We start from the raw sequence: 19,889 nt of genomic DNA on the forward strand, positions 1-19,889 counted from the left end.
ATTATTTTCAATGAGGTATGACTGAATCAGTAAAGAAGGTAGAATGATACTTTATAGAACTTATGTTGATAGAAGAATATCTATTCTTGTTTCTGTAGGTTAATGTTAAAATAGTAATGATATCACAGTAACTGAACTTCCTAATATAAATTTTATTGGAATGAATGAAGAGGTCAAGGGAATAGAGAAAATTGTATTCTGTTCATTCCTGTCTCTATATTCTAAGTACTAACCTGATACTAATAAAAGTTGGCATTAAGGAATCATTAGGAAGAAACAAAAAAGTACTGCCTGTGACTTGATACTTACTAGATAAAATTTCAGTGATGTAGAAACTTTCTAAGGTTTCTTTAATATTAAAAATATCACTATATGGGAAATACGACTTCTAATCAATTTGGAATGGTAGTAAAGCAAGGTAGTTATAACATCGAAATTCTAGGAATGAATAACAATTATTTCTGGATGCTATAATAAGGTACTAACCACACTAGAAATTTATTGTCCTTTTGATACCTGCTGCTTCGCTATGGGTGAGAGGGAGGGAAGAATTCATGTCTTCTTCCTCTGTACAGATGTACTTGGAAGTTTTGATTGGATGGGAAAGTGACTGCCACTATTCTGTGATCCAGTCAGGCTCCAACCTACCAGGAACCCACTGGAAGCTTCACTATCTGTTACCCTAGAGCTGCAGTGGACTGAAAATAGTCCTATCATTTTCAGGAGGAATAGAATACTTTCTTGAGAAAATTAAGCCTAGATTGTGTTTCAAAATTATGCTTAAAAAGGCTCAGACACTACTCAGTTGAGTACTTCATGCAGAAGGGTCCTTCGTTGTCGTACCTGGTGAAACAGTGGACACGTATGAGAAGAAAGTGAATGCCATTTAAATGGTTGTTTTAGGTAGGCAGGAGGGGAAAGCATGTTTATCAGTAAGCTAGTGTCAGCACTGTGGGAAGAGTGCAGGCTGAGAACAATCTACCTCCCTTTTCAGTTGTTTTTTTTTTTTTTTTTTTTTTTTTTTTGAGACGGAGTTTCACTCTTGTTACCCAGGCTGGAGTGCAGTGGCGCGATCTCGGCTCACTGAAACCTCCGCCTCCTGGGTTCAGGCAATTCTCCTGCCTCAGCCTCCTGAGTAGCTGGGATTACAGGCATGCGCCACCGTGCCCAGCTAATTTTTTGTATTTTTAGTAGAGACGGGGTTTCACCATGTTGACCAGGATGGTCTCGATCTCTTGACCTCGTGATCCACCCGCCTCGGCCTCCCAAAGTGCTGGGATTACAGGCTTGAGCCACCAAGCCCGGCCCTCCCTTTTCAGTTTTACCACCACTGCCCTATGAGGGGCACAAAGCAATCATTTCTTGCCTCTTGTTAATGCCCTGGCTTTCCAGGTTGGAAGAGTAAATGCAGTCTTTCAGGGAAGCTTCTTCCTTCAAGTGAGTTTCAACACCGTGATTCTGTAGAAATGCTGATTCCAGCAGGTACCTTTTCTGTCTCATAGTGACGCTCTGCATATTTACAGCTTTCCTTTATTGGTTGAGCTGAAGAAAATTCCTATGCTGGAGGACCCATTTATACCATGGAGTGATTGATAGTGACAGCAGTGATGTTTTGACTTGATAGTTTTTTTTTTTTCTTTCTTTCTTTCTTTTTTTTTTTTTTTTTTTTTTTTTTTTTGAGACAGAGTCTCACTGTTCTTGCTCAGGCTGGAGTGTGGTGACATCTTGGCTCACCGCAACCTCTGCCTCCCAGGTACCAGCAGTTCTCCTGCCTCAGTCTCCCAAGTAGCTGAGATTACAGGCATGTGTCACCACACCCAGCTAATTTTAGTAGAGGCGGTTTTCTCCATGTTGGTCAGGCTGGACTCGAACTCCTGACCTCAGGTGATCTGCCCACCTCGACCTCCCAAAGTGCTGGGATTATTACAGGCATGAGCACTGCGCCCGGTATAATAGTTTTGATCAATTTTCGATTCGAGCTGAAGGAGATTTGGATTTGTTAGACTGTCATTATCTGACAGTAAGATCATATTTGTGTGTGTGTGTGTGTTTTGTGTTGTGTGTGTGTGTGTTTGCGACAAGGTCTTGCTCTGCCACCCAGGCAGGAGTGCAGTGGTATGCTCATGGCTCACTGCAGCCTCAAACTCCTGGTCTCAAGCAGTCCTCCCACCTCAGCACCTCAGCCTCTCAAATAGCTGGGACCACAGGCATGAGCCACTAGGCCTGGCTAAATTTTTTTTTTTTTTTTTTGGAGAGACAGTTCTCACTTTGTTACCCATGCTGGTCTCAATAGGACCTTGTATTTTTGAACACTGATGTAGTGATTGTGTATGGTGGTTGATCCCTGTGTTATGAAAATATATGAAATGGAAAGCTATGTTATATCATATACAACTCGAAGATTTAGAGTATATGAAGACTTTCTAATATTGGTATAAAATATGCTGAGTAATTACTTTTAGTTCATCATCTGCAATGTAAGTCATCTCTTGTTCTTGGATGGATTATAGGCTTTGCATTTTTCCTTATAGTTTAAACTGCTCAATAAAAGCAGTACTATTAATTTTCTTCAGTATACTTTAATATATTGGTTTTTGTAATGTTTTCAATTTTTCCTACAATTTTGAATATGCTTAGTGAAATAATTTTTATGAGTATGGCATTCCATTTAGAAGTGTGCATTGATATTAAAAATTTCTTAGAAACTGGAAGAGTAAAAGGTTGTGAGAGTTCCTAGGTTTGTTACATTTTTTAAAAAATAGTCTCATTGGCCTTAAACAATTACAGCTTGTTTGAGCCCATTAAGAAGCAAATGGACTAGAATAAAACTATTTCAGGATCCCAAATAAATGCATTTGAATACTCTGTGGAGAGTTTTGTAAGCAATTAGTCTCTTCATTATTGAGATACAAGCTTTATAAGTATACTAAAATAAATGAGGTAACAATAGGGATAATCTTTTATAACTCATTTTTAACCTATATACTTATAGATTATTGGCTTCTTTTTCTTATAGCCAATACTTGCCTATTTGGAGAGGGTAAGTTATGTGAGCTTCTCTGTGGGAAGTGTTACAGTTTGCAGCTAACCAAAATGTTCTTCTATAAGCCAATTATATCTTCTGTCCTTTCAGTGCTATTTTGGTTAAATGGCCTTGGGGATACAAAATGTGTGGATGGTATCCTTGCAGTTTCTTTCAGGATATAGGGTTTGATCTGCCTCTGTTCAATTTTTAGAAAAATCCAGAAGTATGTGGACTCTGTTGGAGTCAATATTTTAGGGATAGGCAGAGAGAGTTGTATAAGAACTGCAGTGATTTAAGTTGAGAGACATGTGACTGGGCTGACAATGTGACACCAGTAAAAAGGTGATCCTTTAATTTTTTTTTTTTTTTTTCTTTTTCGAGACGAGGTCTCACTCTGTTGCCCAGGCTGGAGTGCAGTGGTACCATCTCAGCCTACTGCACCCTCTGCCTCCCAGGTTCAAGCAATTCTCTCGCTTCAGTCTCCTGAGTAGCTGGGACTACAGGCTCATACCACCATGCCCAGCTAAGTGTTACATTTTTTTTGGTAGAGACTGGATATCACCATGTTGGCCAGGCTGGTCTTGAACTCCTGACCTCAGGTGATCCACCTGCCTTGGCCTCCTCAAGTGCTGGGATTTCCGGTGTGAGCCACCCTCCCGGCTCATGCCTTTAATCTTTAACTCGGATTATTTCTCTGAGGAGCCTCATTTGACTCTAAATTCACAGATCATTTTCGTATCAGCTACTTTGGGATAATAAGACCTTGGCATGTGGCTTTAGCTTTAGCTTGAGGCGAAGCCCCTAAGGTTGAGCCCCCAGTTCCCTTTGTATGTGTCCTCTTGGCTTTGCCAGTTACCAATAGACTGCTGGATTTGTGTCTGTAGTTTCTGTATTGTTTCTGGGCATCAGACGTATAGCACTTGGGTATCACAGGTCTAGGATATTCACTGTGTCTAAAACTATACTTAACTACTTTTCTCATCTTCTTGACACTCTCCTCCCAGGTCTCCCAGTCAAGCCATTGCTGTCCAGCTCTGCCATATTCTTTGATTCCTTCATCCTTCTCATACTTTACACCAAATTATCTTCTTATTTTCTCTATTCTTTTGATTCATGCTGAAGGAGATTTGGATTTGTTAGACTGTCATTATCTGACAGTAGACCGTGTGTGTGTGTGTGTGTGTGTTTGAGACAGGGTCTTGCTCTGCCTAAATCTCTTTAATATGTCTTCTAATTTCTGTTTCCATTACCTGTAGCCTTCCTGATTTAATTCCCTATCAACAGCTTCCTCAACCTTCTCCTGTCCTCAGCCTGCTTCTTCCCCACTCCATTCTGCACGAAACAAGACATTCAACTATTTAAAATACACATTTGAACTGGTTGGCTCCAGTATAGAAACATGTCATTGGTCCCCTATCACCCTGAGGCTACAGTTTAAATTCTTTACTATGTATATGTTAAATATATTAATACAGACATTGTGTTATCTAGCATATATAAATTATGTATTATATATAATAGACATTATATATATTTAATACCTATTAATATTTGATGCTCTGTATTTTGTCACATCAGTGTTTAGAATCTACTATTCTTCATCTCTTCCTAAGTACTTCAGTGGTTTTTCGGATATCTCATGTTCTCTCTGGTAGTTGTAGGTATTATTAACACTTTTTCTTCCTGGTCCTCAGAGAACAAAAGAATCCATTTAGTTGTATTCATGAGAATCCATTCAGTCTGTGACAGACACCCATGCAAAACTCATTTTGTCCTGATTGTACTCGCTGCATTTTTGTTCTCTCTCTCTCTTTCTTTTTCTTTCTTTCTTTTTTTTTGTTTTTGAGACAGAGTATCACTCTGTCACCCAGGCTGGAGTGCAGTGGCACAATCTCAGCTCACTGCAGCCTCCGCCTCCCTGGTTCAAGGGATTCTTCTGCCTCAGCCTCCCAAGTAGCTGGGACTACAGGCATGCACTACTACACCCAGCTAATTTTTGTGTTTTTAGTAGAGACGGGCTTTCACCATATTGGTCAGGTTAGTCTTGAACTCCGCACCTCGTGATCTGCCCGCCTCAGCCTCCCAAATACTGGGATTATAGGCCTGAGCCACCGCACCCGGCCGGCCCTGCGTTTTCACTTCCCTTTCCAAAGCCTCTAGTAGACATACAGAACTGCTTTATGTTTTGCCCTCTTTGAATTTGTATGCATTTTTGTAAAGTACATAGTATTTCTGTTTGTGTTTGGTTTATAAAACACTCTGAGTTGTAGACCTCATTCTTTCTTAAAAAGAACAAAACTGTACTCAGCTGCCTTTGAAAAAAAAATCTACGAACTTTTCTGGGTGGATTTCCGCCTCGTTTTTTGCTTCCCACTGTTATATAGTATTCCTAAGAATGAAAGTCCTGCTGGGTAGTTCAACACCAAGGGCACTATTCACCTTTTATTGTGTATGAGTAAGGTGCCCTAGAGTTGTGCAATGTGGTGGCTCTGGGTACATTCCCTAGATTTATTTTAAACATTAGCATGATGATGAACATCTAGATTCCTGTATTTCTCAGCCACCACAGAAAACACTCTGTTTCCATACAGGGAGCTATGTGAGAACTTCTCTGGGATATACATTTGGAAGTGGAATTGTCAGAACATTAAATAAAAGGTTTAATTTGTGTAGGTAGTGTCAGATTAGTTTCCAGAAAGCCTTTCTAGTTTATGCCTCATTAGCAAGGCAAATTGGCATTATCCAATTTCCACTAATCCAATGAGGGAAAGTGGTATCTCATTGTTTTACTTTGTATTTATCTGCTGACTAATGCTTTTGAGAAAAACTGTTGTATATTTTTAGCCATTTAGGTTTACCCTTCTGCAAATTGCCTGTTCATATCCTTTTACATTTTTCTGTTGAGTTTCCTGATTCGCTCTTTGTTTAGTCACAGAGGTTCCTGTGTATTCTAGATATTATTCTTTTACTAATGTTAGAGATATGATAGATTGTCTCTAAGCCTCTTCCTGGCTTTTGCTTAGCTTAGAGACCAGAAATCTAAAAATGACATTTCTCAGACTCCCTTGTAGGTTGTGTTTCAGATGTGATTTAGGTTTGATGAATTTATGCCATGTTTAGAAGGCCTTAGTAAGTCCTAAGATTGACTTCTTGTTTCTACTTGGAAGCACAGCTGAAAAGCTCTCTGATTCTTCCAGGACAATGTTAGCAGGGGTCTATTGTTCAGGTGCTAGCTTTACTGTAACCCAAAAGTGGGGCTTGGTTTGCCCATGTAGCTGTTTTGGCCAGCAGCAGAGGTAGCATCCAGTGATGAGGAATCCTGCTCCTAGCAGTGGAAGTGTGCTTTTATAGCCCACAACTTTAGATTGGAGATGAGGCAATCACTTCTTTGGTGCCCTGGTCCTGTACGGTGGCTTTGTGAGTAGTTTCTAAAAAGTTGCTAGAACCTCTTTATCTAGGCCCTCCACAATTCTGTAAACCAATTAGTACTTTATAGTAAATCTCTTCCTATTTAAATGATTTGGAGAGGATTCAGTTCTATGTAATCACGGGATCTTGATATATAGAGTCAGTTTTAGATATAAAAGATCTTCCCTAATATTTATCCTTCTTTTAAATGTGTAGTGGCCTTGGTTGAACCAAAATACTTAATTTTGATATAGTCACATCTTTTTGTTTTTTTGAGATAGGGTCGCATTGTGTTGCCCAGGCTGGAGTACAGTGGTGCGATCACAGCTCACTGCAGCCTTGACTTCCCAGGCTGAGGTGATCCTCCCAGCTTAGCCTCCCAAGTAGCTGGGACCACAGGCATGCACCACCAAGTTCGGCTAATTTTTTTGTATTTTAAGTAAAGATGGGGTTTTGTCATGTGGCCCAGGCCGGTCTGGAACTCATGAACTGCATGCCTTGACCTCCCAAAGTTCTGGGATTACAGGTGTGAGCCACCATGCTTGGGCAAATCTACTTTTAACCTATGGTTTGTGTTATTTTTGTTTCATTTAAGAAATTCTCTTACTCCTATGTTACAAAAATTCTGCCCTCTCTATTATTCTGTTAACTTTATCATCTCACCCTTTACATTTAAGTCTTTGAGGTAATGTCCTCTTCAGTGCATGGTGTAATGTAGGGCTCTAGTTCGTTTTTCTCCACAAGCTAGTTTTCCCAGTATCATCTACTAAATAGTCATTTACTCACTGATTTTTGATACTACCTTTAGGTCATTCCCCTATACAGATAAGTCTATTTCTCAGGTTTCTATTCTTTCCTTTTATGTATATTTTTCTGTCTTCAGCAAGTACCATATGGTTCTTATAAATGTGACTTTGCAAAATGTCTGATGATCTCCAAAAGAAGTATCTCCTTTTTCAAAGTTAACTTAGTTCATCAATATGGACCCTAGAGTTTTCCTATAAATTTATTTTTATTTTATTTTATTTTATTTTATTTTATTTTTGAGACGGAGTCTCACTCTGTCACCCAGGCTGGAGTACAGTGGCAGTCTAGGCTGACTGCAGCCTCCGCCTCCCGATTCAAGTGATCCTCTCACGTCAGCCTCTCGAGTAGCTGGGATTACAGGTGCCCGCTACCATGCCTGGCTAATTTTTGTATCTTTAGTAGAGATAGGGTTTCATCATGTTGGCTAGGCTGGTCTTGAACTCCTGGCCTCAAGTGATCCACTCACCTTGGCCTCCTGGAGTGCTGGAGTTACAGGTGTGAACCACCACACTTGGCCTCCATATAAATTTAGAATAGGTTGTTGAGTTTCTTAAAAAATCCTGAAGGTGTTTAATTGAGATTTTATTCAATTTATAGATTATATTGAGGACTGCTTCCACTTTTTTTTTTTTTTTTTTTTTTTGAGACGGAGTTTCGCCCTTGTTACCCAGGCTGGAGTGCAATGGCGCGATCTCGGCTCACCACAACCTCCGCCTCCTGGGCTCAGGCAATTCTCCTGCCTCAGCCTCCTGAGTAGCTGGGATTACAGGCACGTGCCACCATGCCCAGCTAATTTTTTGCACTTTTAGTAGAGACGGGGTTTCACCATGTTGACCAGGATGGTCTTGATCTCTCGACCTCGTGATCCACCCGCCTCGGCCTCCCAAAGTGCTGGGATTACCGGCTTGAGCCACCGCGCCCGGCTGCTTCCACTTTTATGATATCATTTTTATCTGAGAAAATGAAAGATGTCTTCATTTATTCAGATCATCTTTTGTTCATTTTAATAGAGTTTAGACTTTTCTCCACAAAGAATTTGTGTTTCCTTTAGGGAGCTATTTCCTGATGCTTCATATATTTTATTGCTAATGGGAATGGAATCTAACTTTAGTTTTATTTCTAGTTGATTATTGTCAGGGCAAAGAAATGTTTTCAGTATCTATTTGGTATATAAATATTATATGATTTCCTTTATGAATGTTGTTTAAACATAAAGTTTATTTAGTCAAATCTATAGTTTACAGTTATATGAGATTTTAAAGGTAGTGCTTTTTTTTACAGCAAATAATTGACATATCATAGGACAGTATACATTGTATAGATTCTTTTGAAATTATTGTGGCTTTCTTTTTAGCATTAAATATGATATGTTTTTGTGGATTTCCATACTCTCTTTGGGGAGCCATAATCCTAAAACCCAGAAACATTATTAGTATTTTAATTTAGTATGTTGTGTTTCACATTCAACATTAATAAAAATCTCACTATTTAAAACACTTAAAAAGCATAATATAAACAACTATATAATATTTTATCCAATCAGAAACCATTCATCCCCAAGTATCCATTACATACTTTTTCTGAGATTGCCCTCTACCTTTTGACACGTTCATATGATCTTCTTCCACCTAACTCTTACTAAATAAATGATGCTTTCTCCCCAGGCTTCATATGTAGTCTCTGTTAACATCTACCTGGAAGGATGCTTTCCCTGCATGTTGATAAATTCAAATTTCTAGCTCAGATCTGTCTTGTGAATTTCAGGTGCCAATTTGATACTGTTTTTTTGTTGTTGTTGTTGTTGTTGGGACAGAGTCTCACACTGTCACTCAGGCTGAAGTGCAGTGATGCGATCTCAGCTCACTGCAACCTCCACCTCCTGGGTTCAAGCAATTCTTGTGCCTCAGGCTCCCCAGTAGCTAGGGTTACAGGCATGTGCCACCACATCTGACTAATTTTCATATTTTCGTAGAGACAGGGTTTCACCCTGTTGGCCAGGCTGGTCTCAAACTCCTGACCTCAAGTGATCCGTCCACCTCAGCCTCCCAAAGTGCTGGGATTACAGGCGTGAGCCACCATGTCCGGCTCATATTTTCTTTTAAACATCTTTATATAGATATGAGAATAGTTTCAAAATAGTTTATTTTCTCCAAACTCAACCTGCTCCCTTACGTATTGTTAGATTCCTGTTGGATAATACCATCTAGCGCAGCCCCTGTCCCAGTTTCTTCAAGCTAGAAGTCTGGAAGTTGTACAAGTTTCCCAAGCTACCCCACTCTTCCTCCTCCTTATAGTTAATTAATCTCTACATCCTGTTAAGATATACCTCCAAAAATATGTTTTTAAATACTCATCCCCTCCTTTTCAGGAGGATTTTTAAAGCACTCTCCAAGTTTTCCAGTAGCTTTCCACTGACTGTAGAAACACCATTGAAAGCTGAGATTTACATTCAAGCAGAAGACTGAATGTGTTCAGGATGAAGGAGCTAGATTTGTTAGCCGTTTGTATGATTTCAAGTCAGCATAAGGGAGGCCATACCTTATAGAATGTCCAGTGTTGGAACGTGTGGTCTTGAAAGGAGCAATGTCATCACCACTGGAGATGTTAAAATAGACTGAACGAAGATCCAGCGGGGTGGCCACAGACCTCGAGAGGCTGAGCTTGATCACCGATGTGCTTTCCAACTAGGAGAGGTGATGATGTGTGCCTTGAAAAGTCAGAGCAGCAGCTATGGTCTGTGTGACTCATTCCTTTTCTTTGAGACTGCTTTAAATGTTTAAGTAAAACTCTTCAACCAAGTGATTTTAGAAGCTGCCACCTATTAGATTCACTTTTATGGATTTAACTTAATAGATATGAAAACTAAATTTAAAAAAAGCATTTTTTTCTTCTGACTTTCTATCGTTTTTCCCTTTTAATCTTGATTTATTTCACGATATTTTTTAAAAAATAACAGGAAATTCATAACCTATCATAGGTCCTGAAAAGTGGTTGGTAGTTATCATATATGCTCTATCATATTCTCTTTTAAACTTCATTAGATTTATTAGATTAAATTTCTCTATTGATTTTTGTCATTTTCAGCCTTTGGCAAATTGAAGTTGGATAGTTTCTTTTTCTTTCTTCCCCAGGGGAAAAAAAAATGCCTTCGTGGTAATCAAATTGAACTTCATATAAATTTTAATAGACTATGTAGTGACTACTACCGAGAACTCTCTATAACAAAGTCATTTTTTAAATGCTGTCCCAGTGTGACATATTTGCTATGATTGATGTGGAACACATCTTCTCATACCCTTCTCAATATTCCTAGCGTCAAGTAACATAAATGCATCAAATATGCACCTTAGCTCGCCACAGAGAACAGTCAATTTCTTCAACACAATCATGAAGACATATTGTAGGAACTTGTTTTCGAAGACTGAGAGGATCTTCCAGTAAAAGTGTCTAAATCAAAGATGCACCTAGGTTCCATGAGTTTCGATTCCTCCAGGGGTAGTAGAGTTTCACCCTCCTTTATGTTGGTCCAAATCCCTTGATGAGCTGCGGTCATCGTCTTTGTAGATGAGGGCAGGGAGTTCATTATCCTTGTGTGCTTTGTGACTTGTTTCCTTAATGATTTGTATAGCTGTTGGACTTCATGTTTGTTTTCTTTGAGACAACCCTAGATATTTATCCTTGTAGTCGTCTTCCTCTTACTATAAAACCTGCGCATTTTGTACCTAGAACTAGACATGGTAATTTCTATTTGATCTTAAATGTCCCTCCTCATCTATTTTTTTTCTTATTTATCCAGTATAGTCCGTTAGTGTGTAAGATACACAATATGTGATATGTCTGTATTCACTGATACCAACTTAAGTAATTATCATTAGTGTTTTATAATAGATTTGCTTGTCAGCGGCCTTATTTCCTCCTGTTATTTCAATTGGTAGATAAAACGGGATATCAGGGAAGTTTATTAGATAGTTATGTCTGAGCTATAAGGTCAGAGAAAAATTTAACGTGAAAAGACATCTGTTTTAATTCCCATTTTGCATTAAGACATAGTGGCATGGGAGAAACAGAAACCTATGTTGACACCTTTTAAAATATTGCAACTGTCTTGTTCATCCTTCAACCGTTAAAAAACACACAAAAGGGACCAGGTGCTGTAGCTCATACCTGCAATCCCAGCACTTTGGGAGGCCAAGGTGAATGAATCACCTGAGGTCAGGAGTTCAAGAGCAGCCTCTCATGGTTTCACCATGTTGATCAGGCTGGTCTTGAACCTCTGGCCTTGTGATTCACCCGCTTCGGCCTCCCAAAGTGCTGGGATTACAGGTGTGAGCCACCGTGCCTGGCTATACTATTATTAGTAGTAGTTAAGGGTATGTTTTCTTCAGATTGTCTTCCTCTAGTAGGCCTAGGACATTCTTTGGTAATATGATGGACTCCTGAGTGCTTGGTTCTATCTTGTCTTTGCTCCTTCCCAACCTCCCAGTTCCACTAAGGATGTTTAAATAAGGCAGTGTCTTCTAAACAGACTGCTTTTAAAATATTCCTTTTTTGGCCAGGTGCAGTGGCTTACACCTGTAATCCCAGCACTTTGGGAGGCTGAGGCAGGTGGACCATGAGGTCAAGAAATTGAGACCGTCCTGGCCAACATGTCTGTACTAAAAATACAAAAATGAGCTGGGCGTGTTTGCGTGCGCCTGTAATCCCAGCTACTTGGGAGGCTGAGGCAGAAGAATGGCTTGAACCTGGGAGGTGGAGGTTACAGTGAGCCAAGATCACGCCACTGCACTCCAGCCTGGGCGACACAGCGAGACTCTGTCTCAAAAAAAAAAAAAAGTTTCTTCTTGGGCTTTGGTCATTGTAAGTAGGTTGTTAGCCCCTGCAGGGCCCAGACCACGCGGCCTGTTTCTTTTATGTCCTAATGCAGAAAGTTGGTCGGAAGCTTTTCCCAGAGTTGCTGGCTGAGTCAATAGAAGATGCTTGGAATAAAAATCAGGAGAGCAGAGTGTGCGTCCAGCTCTGACCCTGCGCCTTTCCAATCTTACGACTTTGGGCAGACTCTAGAACCTGTTCATTTCTCAGTTTCTTTGAAGTTGTGATGATAAACCCTTGCTCTACCTACTTCACAGAGCTGACAGTAGATGCAGAAATGCCTTTTACGTTGTATAGTTCTGTTCAAATAAAATATCTTTTACTTTTTATAGTGTCAGTGGTCACTGGCCCAATAAAACTCCAGAGCAACAATAGCTGATTTTACTTCTTCATTGTGCAAGAGGATTGCAACATTTGTTTTGATGGCGAATCAAAACCTCCCCCCCAAGTGCAGTGTCTATGTTAATCTAGGCTTGTGATTTTTGCTTCCCAAGGTAAGAGGAGTATTTATAGCTAGTGTATGACTGCAAAGCTGATTCCACAAACGTCACTTTCGATTAGCCACAGTGTGGAAGCATATGTGGGAAAAGCACAAGGGAATTAGTACGGCAATAATTGGAGAACATTAATGATGAATAAGTCCCTAACTCTCATTTAACGAATATTATTTTTGATGTGAATTTAATAAACATAGTAAAACAAATAATGCAAGCCCCCCCCCTCACTTTTGAAACAATGTTTCACTCTTGTTGCCCAGGCTGGAGTGCAATGGCATGATCTTGGCTCATCGCAACCTCCACTTCCCAGGTTCAAGTGATTCTGCCTCAGCCTCCTGAGTAGATGGGATCACAGGCATGCGCCACCACACCTGGCTAATTTTGTATTTTTAGTAGAGACCGGGTTTCTCTATGTTAGTCAGGCTGGTCTCAAGCTCCCAACCTCAGGTGATCTGCTTGCCTCGGCCTCTGAAAGAGCTGGGATTATAGGCGTGAGCCACTGCGCCTGGACTACAAGCCCTTTTTTTTTTTTTTTTTGTAAAAAAAACTTGAGGTTCGGAATTCTAGCAAGCAGTGTCATAAATATTACCTGGTTAAAATCTACTGAATGTAGGGGAAAAAACCCAAAACTTGGTGGAAGAAGATATTTCAATCTGTGATTAGCTTGCCTATTACCATACTATTTCAGATGCTTTTAGATCCAACCTATGATTTACCATACGATTGCAAATGCCTTTAGAGTCAACTTATGATTTTCTTCTTTTAAGTTGAACCAAAATTTTGTATTGTATTTACAAGTAGAGAGTGTTTGAAGTATATCTTGATAATAATAATAACAGGTAACATTTATTGGGTACTGTGTTAAGCCTGCCACAAAAATTGTTTCATAATTTTCACAGTAATCCTCGGAGGTAATGAGGATGATAATTTCCAATTTACAGATGAGGAAACAGGCTACCAGGGTTTATGTAACTTGTCTAAGGCATACCTAGCATAATAGAAGTATCAGTGTTACTGGAAAGGGGTCCCAATCCAGACCCCAGGAGAGGGCTCTTGGGTTTTGCACAAGAAAGAATTTAGGGCGAGTCCTTAAAGTAAAAGCAAAGAAAGTAAAGGAAAAAAGAATCGCTACTCCATAGACAGAACAGCCCTGAGGGCTGCTGGTTGCCCATTTTTATGATTATTTCTTGATTATATGATTATATGCCAAACAAAGAGGAATTATTTATGCTTCCTCTTTTTAGACCATGTAGGGTAACTTCCTGATGTTGCCATGGCACTGGTGGGACTGCAGCAGTGAGGATGACCAGAGGTCACTGGTCAGCATCTTGGTTTTGTTGGGTTTTAGCCAGCTTCTTTATTGCAAACTGTCTTATCAGCAAGGTCTTTAGAACCTGTATCTTGTGCTGACTTCTTGCTCATCCTGTGACTAAGAATTCCTTAACCTCCTGGGAATGCATCCCAAGAGGTCTCAGTCTTATTTCACCCAGCCCCTATTCAAGATGGAGTCACTTTGGTGCAAATACCTCTGACATCAGGACTGGGATCCAGGCAGCGGCTTCCATAGCTTATGCTATGGCTGCAATACCATGCATCCCCACGTGGGTATACTTCATGAAGTCAAGGTACAGAGTCCATGTGTGTTCAGTGGAAAAGAATGGGCAGAAAATAAGGAACACTTTCCATTCTATAAAAGAATGAGATAATTATTCATGGTTGTACTATTCTAGCTTTGTTCAGTTCTATATAATTAGGTATATGATATGTAATATGTGTCATCAGTGATGTGGACCTTTCCTAGATAAAGACAGCATGACCTTCGACAAGACACTTAACATCCTTAGGCCTGCATTTTCTTTCTTTCTTTCTTTCTTTCTTTCTTTCTTTCTTTCTTTCTTTCTTTCTTTTTTTTTTTTTTTTGAGATGGAATCTCACTCTTGTCCTCTAGGCTGGAGAACAGTGGCATAATCTCGGCTCACTGCAACCTCTGCCTCCTGGGTTCAAGCGATTCTCCTGCCTCAGCCTCCCAAGTAGCTGGGACTACAAGTGCGTGCCACTATGCCCAGCTGATTTTTGTATTTTTGGGAAAGACAGGGTTTCACCATGTTGGACAGGATGGTCTCGATCTCTTGACCTTGTGATCTGCCTGCCTTGGCCTCCCAAAGTCCTGGAATTACAGGCATAAGCCACTGCACCAGGCCAGGCCTGCATTTTCTAGTTAAGAAAATGACATGAAGGCCGGGCGCGGTGGCTCAAGCCTGTAATCCCAGCACTTTGGGAGGCCGAGGCGGGTGGATCACGAGGTCGAGAGATCGAGACCATCCTGGTCAACATGGTGAAACCCCGTCTCTACTAAAGGTGCAAAAAATTAGCTGGGCATGGTGGCGTGTGCCTGTAATCCCAGCTACTTAGGAGGCTGAGGCAGGAGAATTGCCTGAGCCCAGGAGGCGGAGGTTGCGGTGAGCCGAGATCGCGCCATTGCACTCCAGCCTGGGTAACAAGAGCGAAACTCCGTCTCAAAAAAAAAAAAAAAAAGAAAATGACATGAGAGACTGGGTTTGAAGGACAGGAAGACGGCCCCTTTCACTGGGTCTTTTATTTGGGTAGAGGAAGGAAAGGGAGCAGCAAGAGCCCAAGAAACTTTGACCCGCTCTTGCGCTTACCTTTATTGAGTTATAAATTTACCAGAAACTAGCATTTATATACTTATAAAGTTTATGGAAATCTGTGCTGTACAGATGATTATATCAGCTTTTGAGAATGTTCTCTAGTTTCAGTGTTGCTGCAGCTGCTGGGGCGTGTTCCCTAGGCAGTGGTAGAGCGTAACTCTTTCTTTATGCTTTATGATCCCATTTGTGTTTTTCTAATAAGTGACCCTGGGACGGTGTGTGCTTCTGAAGGCCTCTCTGGCTGACCCTGTGGTCTGGGCTCTAGGCAATGACCTTCTAGCTGGCACCAGCCCCTGCTGTGAAGTGGCTGCTGCCCACAGGCAGTGTTCTGTGAGCTGTTCATTCAGCAGATAGATTTTTGGCAAATTGACTTAGTGCTGTTTTGCAAAGAGTAAGAGCTTAGGAAATATGAATGAATAGATAAATGTATGCAAATATGAAGTAAAATGCAGGTTTGAATAGCTGGACACTTGAAAAAGTTAAAATTATTCTAGGACCAATGACTTTCATTTATTGGTGTGGTTGACACGTCTGTCTAGAAACAGTGATTTGACCAAGGAGTAGAGTGAGGAGACTCGGGGATACTTTGGTCGTGGGGTATGAAAGTGAGTGCCAGAGGGAACGTGGAAGCTTCTGGTTCCTGACCCCAGCCAGCCAGTTTTCACAGTTAAGAAGTAAGGTTGTGTTTGGAAGGCTTCAGACCAGCCCTTTCTCCCTAGTTTAGATTCAAGGCATCCTATTTAGTAGGTGAGTGTCTCCCGATTAAATCCTCAATTATCAATTGCAGGAAGAGAAATAAAAGTTCATGTCTCTGTCCATTCCCTCGACCTGGTCAAATTATATTCCTTGAATAGAAAAGCTGTGAATGATCCCTGGGTTTAGGGATGACAGCGCGATCCTTTCTTTGCAAGTGTTTCAATTGACCTTTTCTCTAATGGATTTTCCATCCACTTGCTGTTCATTGAGTGAACTCTTTATTTCATTAGGTATTACAAAATGGTGATTTTCTAATTCCGTCATTTCTTTTGCACATTTTGTCTGGAATTTTCTGTACTGAAGACTTTTCTTTATTCACTAGGTATGGTTGTTACCCTGAAATACAGTTCTTTCTAGAAAGGCAGCATAAATGCTTTATTATTTCCTGTTCTCTGGTATCAGTGGCCTAGCATTCTCCAGTGATAGCTGATGATTTATTTTCTGGTTTCTTTAAAAATATTCAATATGTTTAAATCAATTAGATTATTATTCTTTCTTTAATAGCATGGCTTTTAATGGCTGTATAGTTAGCAGTCATGTGTATAAAGCTATGTCTTTCTTTTTTGCTTATGTCTTTATTGGACACTTTAGCTCCTTTTGATTTTTTACTATTAATAATCCATTTATTATAGTATCAAGAATTATGCTAAGTACTTTACATGCTTAGTACTCATTTAATGTTCATGGTAACCCTCTGCTGCATCACTCTGAGTATACCTCTGAATATTTACCTAGAATAGCTTTTATGAAGTTGAATTTCTGGGCCAAAGGGGTGAATTTGTAAAGATCACTGACACGCGTTGCCAAATTGCCCCTTAAAGCCACTCCTTGTCAGTGCTGATGCCCACTTCTGGGTTTTGGGATGCCTAGAGTTCAGGTTGAGGGATACAGGAGGAACCAAATTGGTAAACGTGCTGGTTTGGTGGTTCTTTGAATTCTCATCTTTTTCCCCAGTCCTCCTGCTATTACGATAACAGTCTTGTCACAGAGGCAACCCTAAAATTGGGCTTCTGCCTTGGAAAGCAGATGGGTTCTTGGCTTCCCTCAGGAATTCAAGAGGGAACCACAATGTAAAGTGAAAGTAAGTTTATTAAGAAAGTAAAAGAATAAAAGGGTGGGCAGGCAGAGCAGCCCTGAAGACTTCTGGCTGGCTATTTTTATGGTTATTTCTTGATCATTTGTTAAACAAGCAGTGGATTATTCATGAGCTTTTCGGGAAAGTGACAGGGAATTCCCAGAACTGAGGGCTCCTCCCCTTAAAGACCATACAGGGCAACTTCCTGACGTTGCCATTGCATTGGTAAACTGTCTTGGCGCTGGTGGGTCCATGCTAATGAGTCATTCAGTATGCTAATAATGATAATTAGCATATCATGAGCAATGAGGACAACCAGAGGTCTCTTTCACTACTCTCTTGGTTTTGGTGGGTTTTGGCTGGCTTCTTTTCCACGTCCTGTTTTATCAGCAGGTCTTTGTGACCTGTATCTCGTGAAACCAGTCTTAGGAATTCTTCTGTCTTCAGAAGCTATACTTAGCTGCCCCAACTGTCACATGCATTCTGTCCACGTATGGTGTCCCTTCTGCCCTACTATTAGTCGGTGCATTCACAAATGTCTGCCCGGTTTCAAAGAATGGGATATTTAGAGACTGGGTGAGATTACGGGAGAGAATATAGAAAGAGTTGAGAGAATAAACCATGGATGAGCCAGGAAGCACTCCTACATTGCCATGTTGGGTAAAGTCAGTAAAAGGGGATCGATGGCTCACGCCTGTAATCCCAGCACTTTGGGAGGATGAGGTGGGCGGATTGCCTGAGGTCACGCAATCAAGACCAGCCTGGCCAACATGGTGAAACCCTGTCTCTACTAAAAATACAAAAATATTAGCTGGGTGTGGTGGCATGTACCTGTAATCCCAGCTACTCGGGAGGTTGAGGCAGGAGAACTGGTTGAACCAGGGAGGGGGAGGTTGCAGTGAACCAAGATCGTGCTGCTGGACTCCAGCCTGGGCAACAGAGTGAGACTCCATCTCAAAACAGAACAAAACAAAACAAAACAAAATCAGTAAAAGGGACTTGGGAGAAAATGGCTAGCAAGTTAGAGAAAACAGGAAAAGGGATTATCATGAGATGAGAGTAAAATGCTTTAAGAAATAGGAGTAAATCAATAGTGAAAATTTTCTGAAAGATAAACTGAGTAGGGTAAAGACAGAAACGATGGCTGGGTGTGGCGGCTCACCCATGTAGTCCCAGCACCTTGGGAGGTTGAAGCAGGAGGATTGCTTGACCCCAGAAGTTCGAGGCTGCAGTGAGCTGTGATAGTGCCACTGCTTTCCAGCCTGGGATCTTATCTCAAAAAAAAGGACTCTTGCCAGACCGTCACCAAGCCACCATCAGGGATACCAGCCGTGTGTAGCCTATCAAGCTGGCCAGGGTCACCAAGGTCCTGAGCAGGACCAGCTCTCAGGGACAGTGCACGCAGGTGTGCGTGGAATTTATGGACGACACAGGCTGCTCCATCATTTGCAGTGTAAAAGGGCCCGTGCGCGAGGGCGACATGCTCACCCTGTTGGAGTCAGACCAAGTGGCCCGGAGGTTGTGCTGGGCTTGGCTGCTCACTGGGTCTTGGATGTTGGGTTCAACCACTTGGCTGACGGGAACGGTGTGTTACGATCTGCCCCTTTATTTTGTGCCGCCACACATAAATTGAGACACACCTTTAAATAAAGTGTTTGTGATCCAAGTTAAAAAAAAAAAAAAAAAAAAAAGGAAAAATACGTTATTGGTACCATGTTGGCCAGCAGTTTCTGGCACATGATGGAGATGGAAACCAAATGAGAGCCACCTAAGCAAGGAGTGAGACGTGGCAAACGCAGGTAATTCCGGTTAGTAGTTTTGATGTGAAGGGAAGAAATGGAATAGTAGCTCATAGCAGGGAGTGATGTGGGCTCAAGGGAGGGGTTGTAATTTTTTTTTTTTTTTTGGAAAGCATGTTTGTGTAATACTGGGAATGTCCAGCAAAGAGGGAGGTGTTTGTGTTTCAGGAGAGAAGGGATAGCTAATGAAGTGAGATCTTGACACGCAACAAGGAATTCAGATAAGAACACAAGGGAAGGAACTTGCTCTTGTTTTTAACAGGGCCTCTTTCCATCGTGAGGAAGACAAGAGTGTGTTTGCATGTTTGGAATTTGTCTCAGATTCTTCCACTGTCTCAGTAAATTACTTGACAATACCGTCTCATCATTGGAAAGAATGTATCAGGTAGGGAGAAGATTGTATAAAACTGCATTGGAGTGGAAGCTGACGTGAGAACGCAGAGAGGTGTTGGCCTCATTGAGGTATATGGCTGTGCCCTGAAAGTGAAGACAGACCTCTGTGTGGCTTTCTTTATGTTTTTTTTTGTTTGTTCGTTTTGTTTTTTGAGATGGAGTCTCACCGTGGCACAATTTGGGCTCACTGTAATCTCCACCTCCTAGGTTCGAGCAATTCTCCTGCCTCAGTCTCCCGAGTAGCTGGGATTACAGGTGCCCGCCACCATATCCAGCTAATTTTTTGGTATTTTTAGTAGATACGGGGGTTTCACCATCTTGGCCAGGCTGTTCTTTTTTTTTTTTTTTTTTTTTTTTGAGACGGAGTTTCGCTCTTGTTACCCAGGCTGGAGTGCAATGGCGCGATCTCGGCTCACCGCAACCTCCGCCTCCTGGGTTCAGGCAATTCTCCTGCCTCAGCCTCCCGAGTAGCTGGGATTACAGGCACGCACCACCGTGCCCAGCTAATTTTTTGTATTTTTAGTAGAGACGGGGTTTCACCATGTTGACCAGGATGGTCTCGATCTCTCGACCTTGTGATCCACCCGCCTC

The 19,889-nt window shown here is 41.1% G+C and overlaps 1 protein-coding gene and 1 pseudogene across 1 annotated transcript in view; both read left to right on the forward strand.

The window, feature by feature from the left end:
- Positions 1–19,889, forward strand: part of FMN2 (formin 2) — a 381,705-nt gene that overhangs the window by 10,886 nt on the left and 350,930 nt on the right. The window lies entirely within an intron of this gene.
- On the forward strand, positions 12,159–19,616 carry LOC141581119 (small ribosomal subunit protein eS28-like; annotated as a pseudogene).

This window comes from Saimiri boliviensis, chromosome 14 (genome assembly GCF_048565385.1).
Source record: "Saimiri boliviensis isolate mSaiBol1 chromosome 14, mSaiBol1.pri, whole genome shotgun sequence".
In the NCBI taxonomy this organism is placed as follows: domain Eukaryota; kingdom Metazoa; phylum Chordata; class Mammalia; order Primates; family Cebidae; genus Saimiri; species Saimiri boliviensis.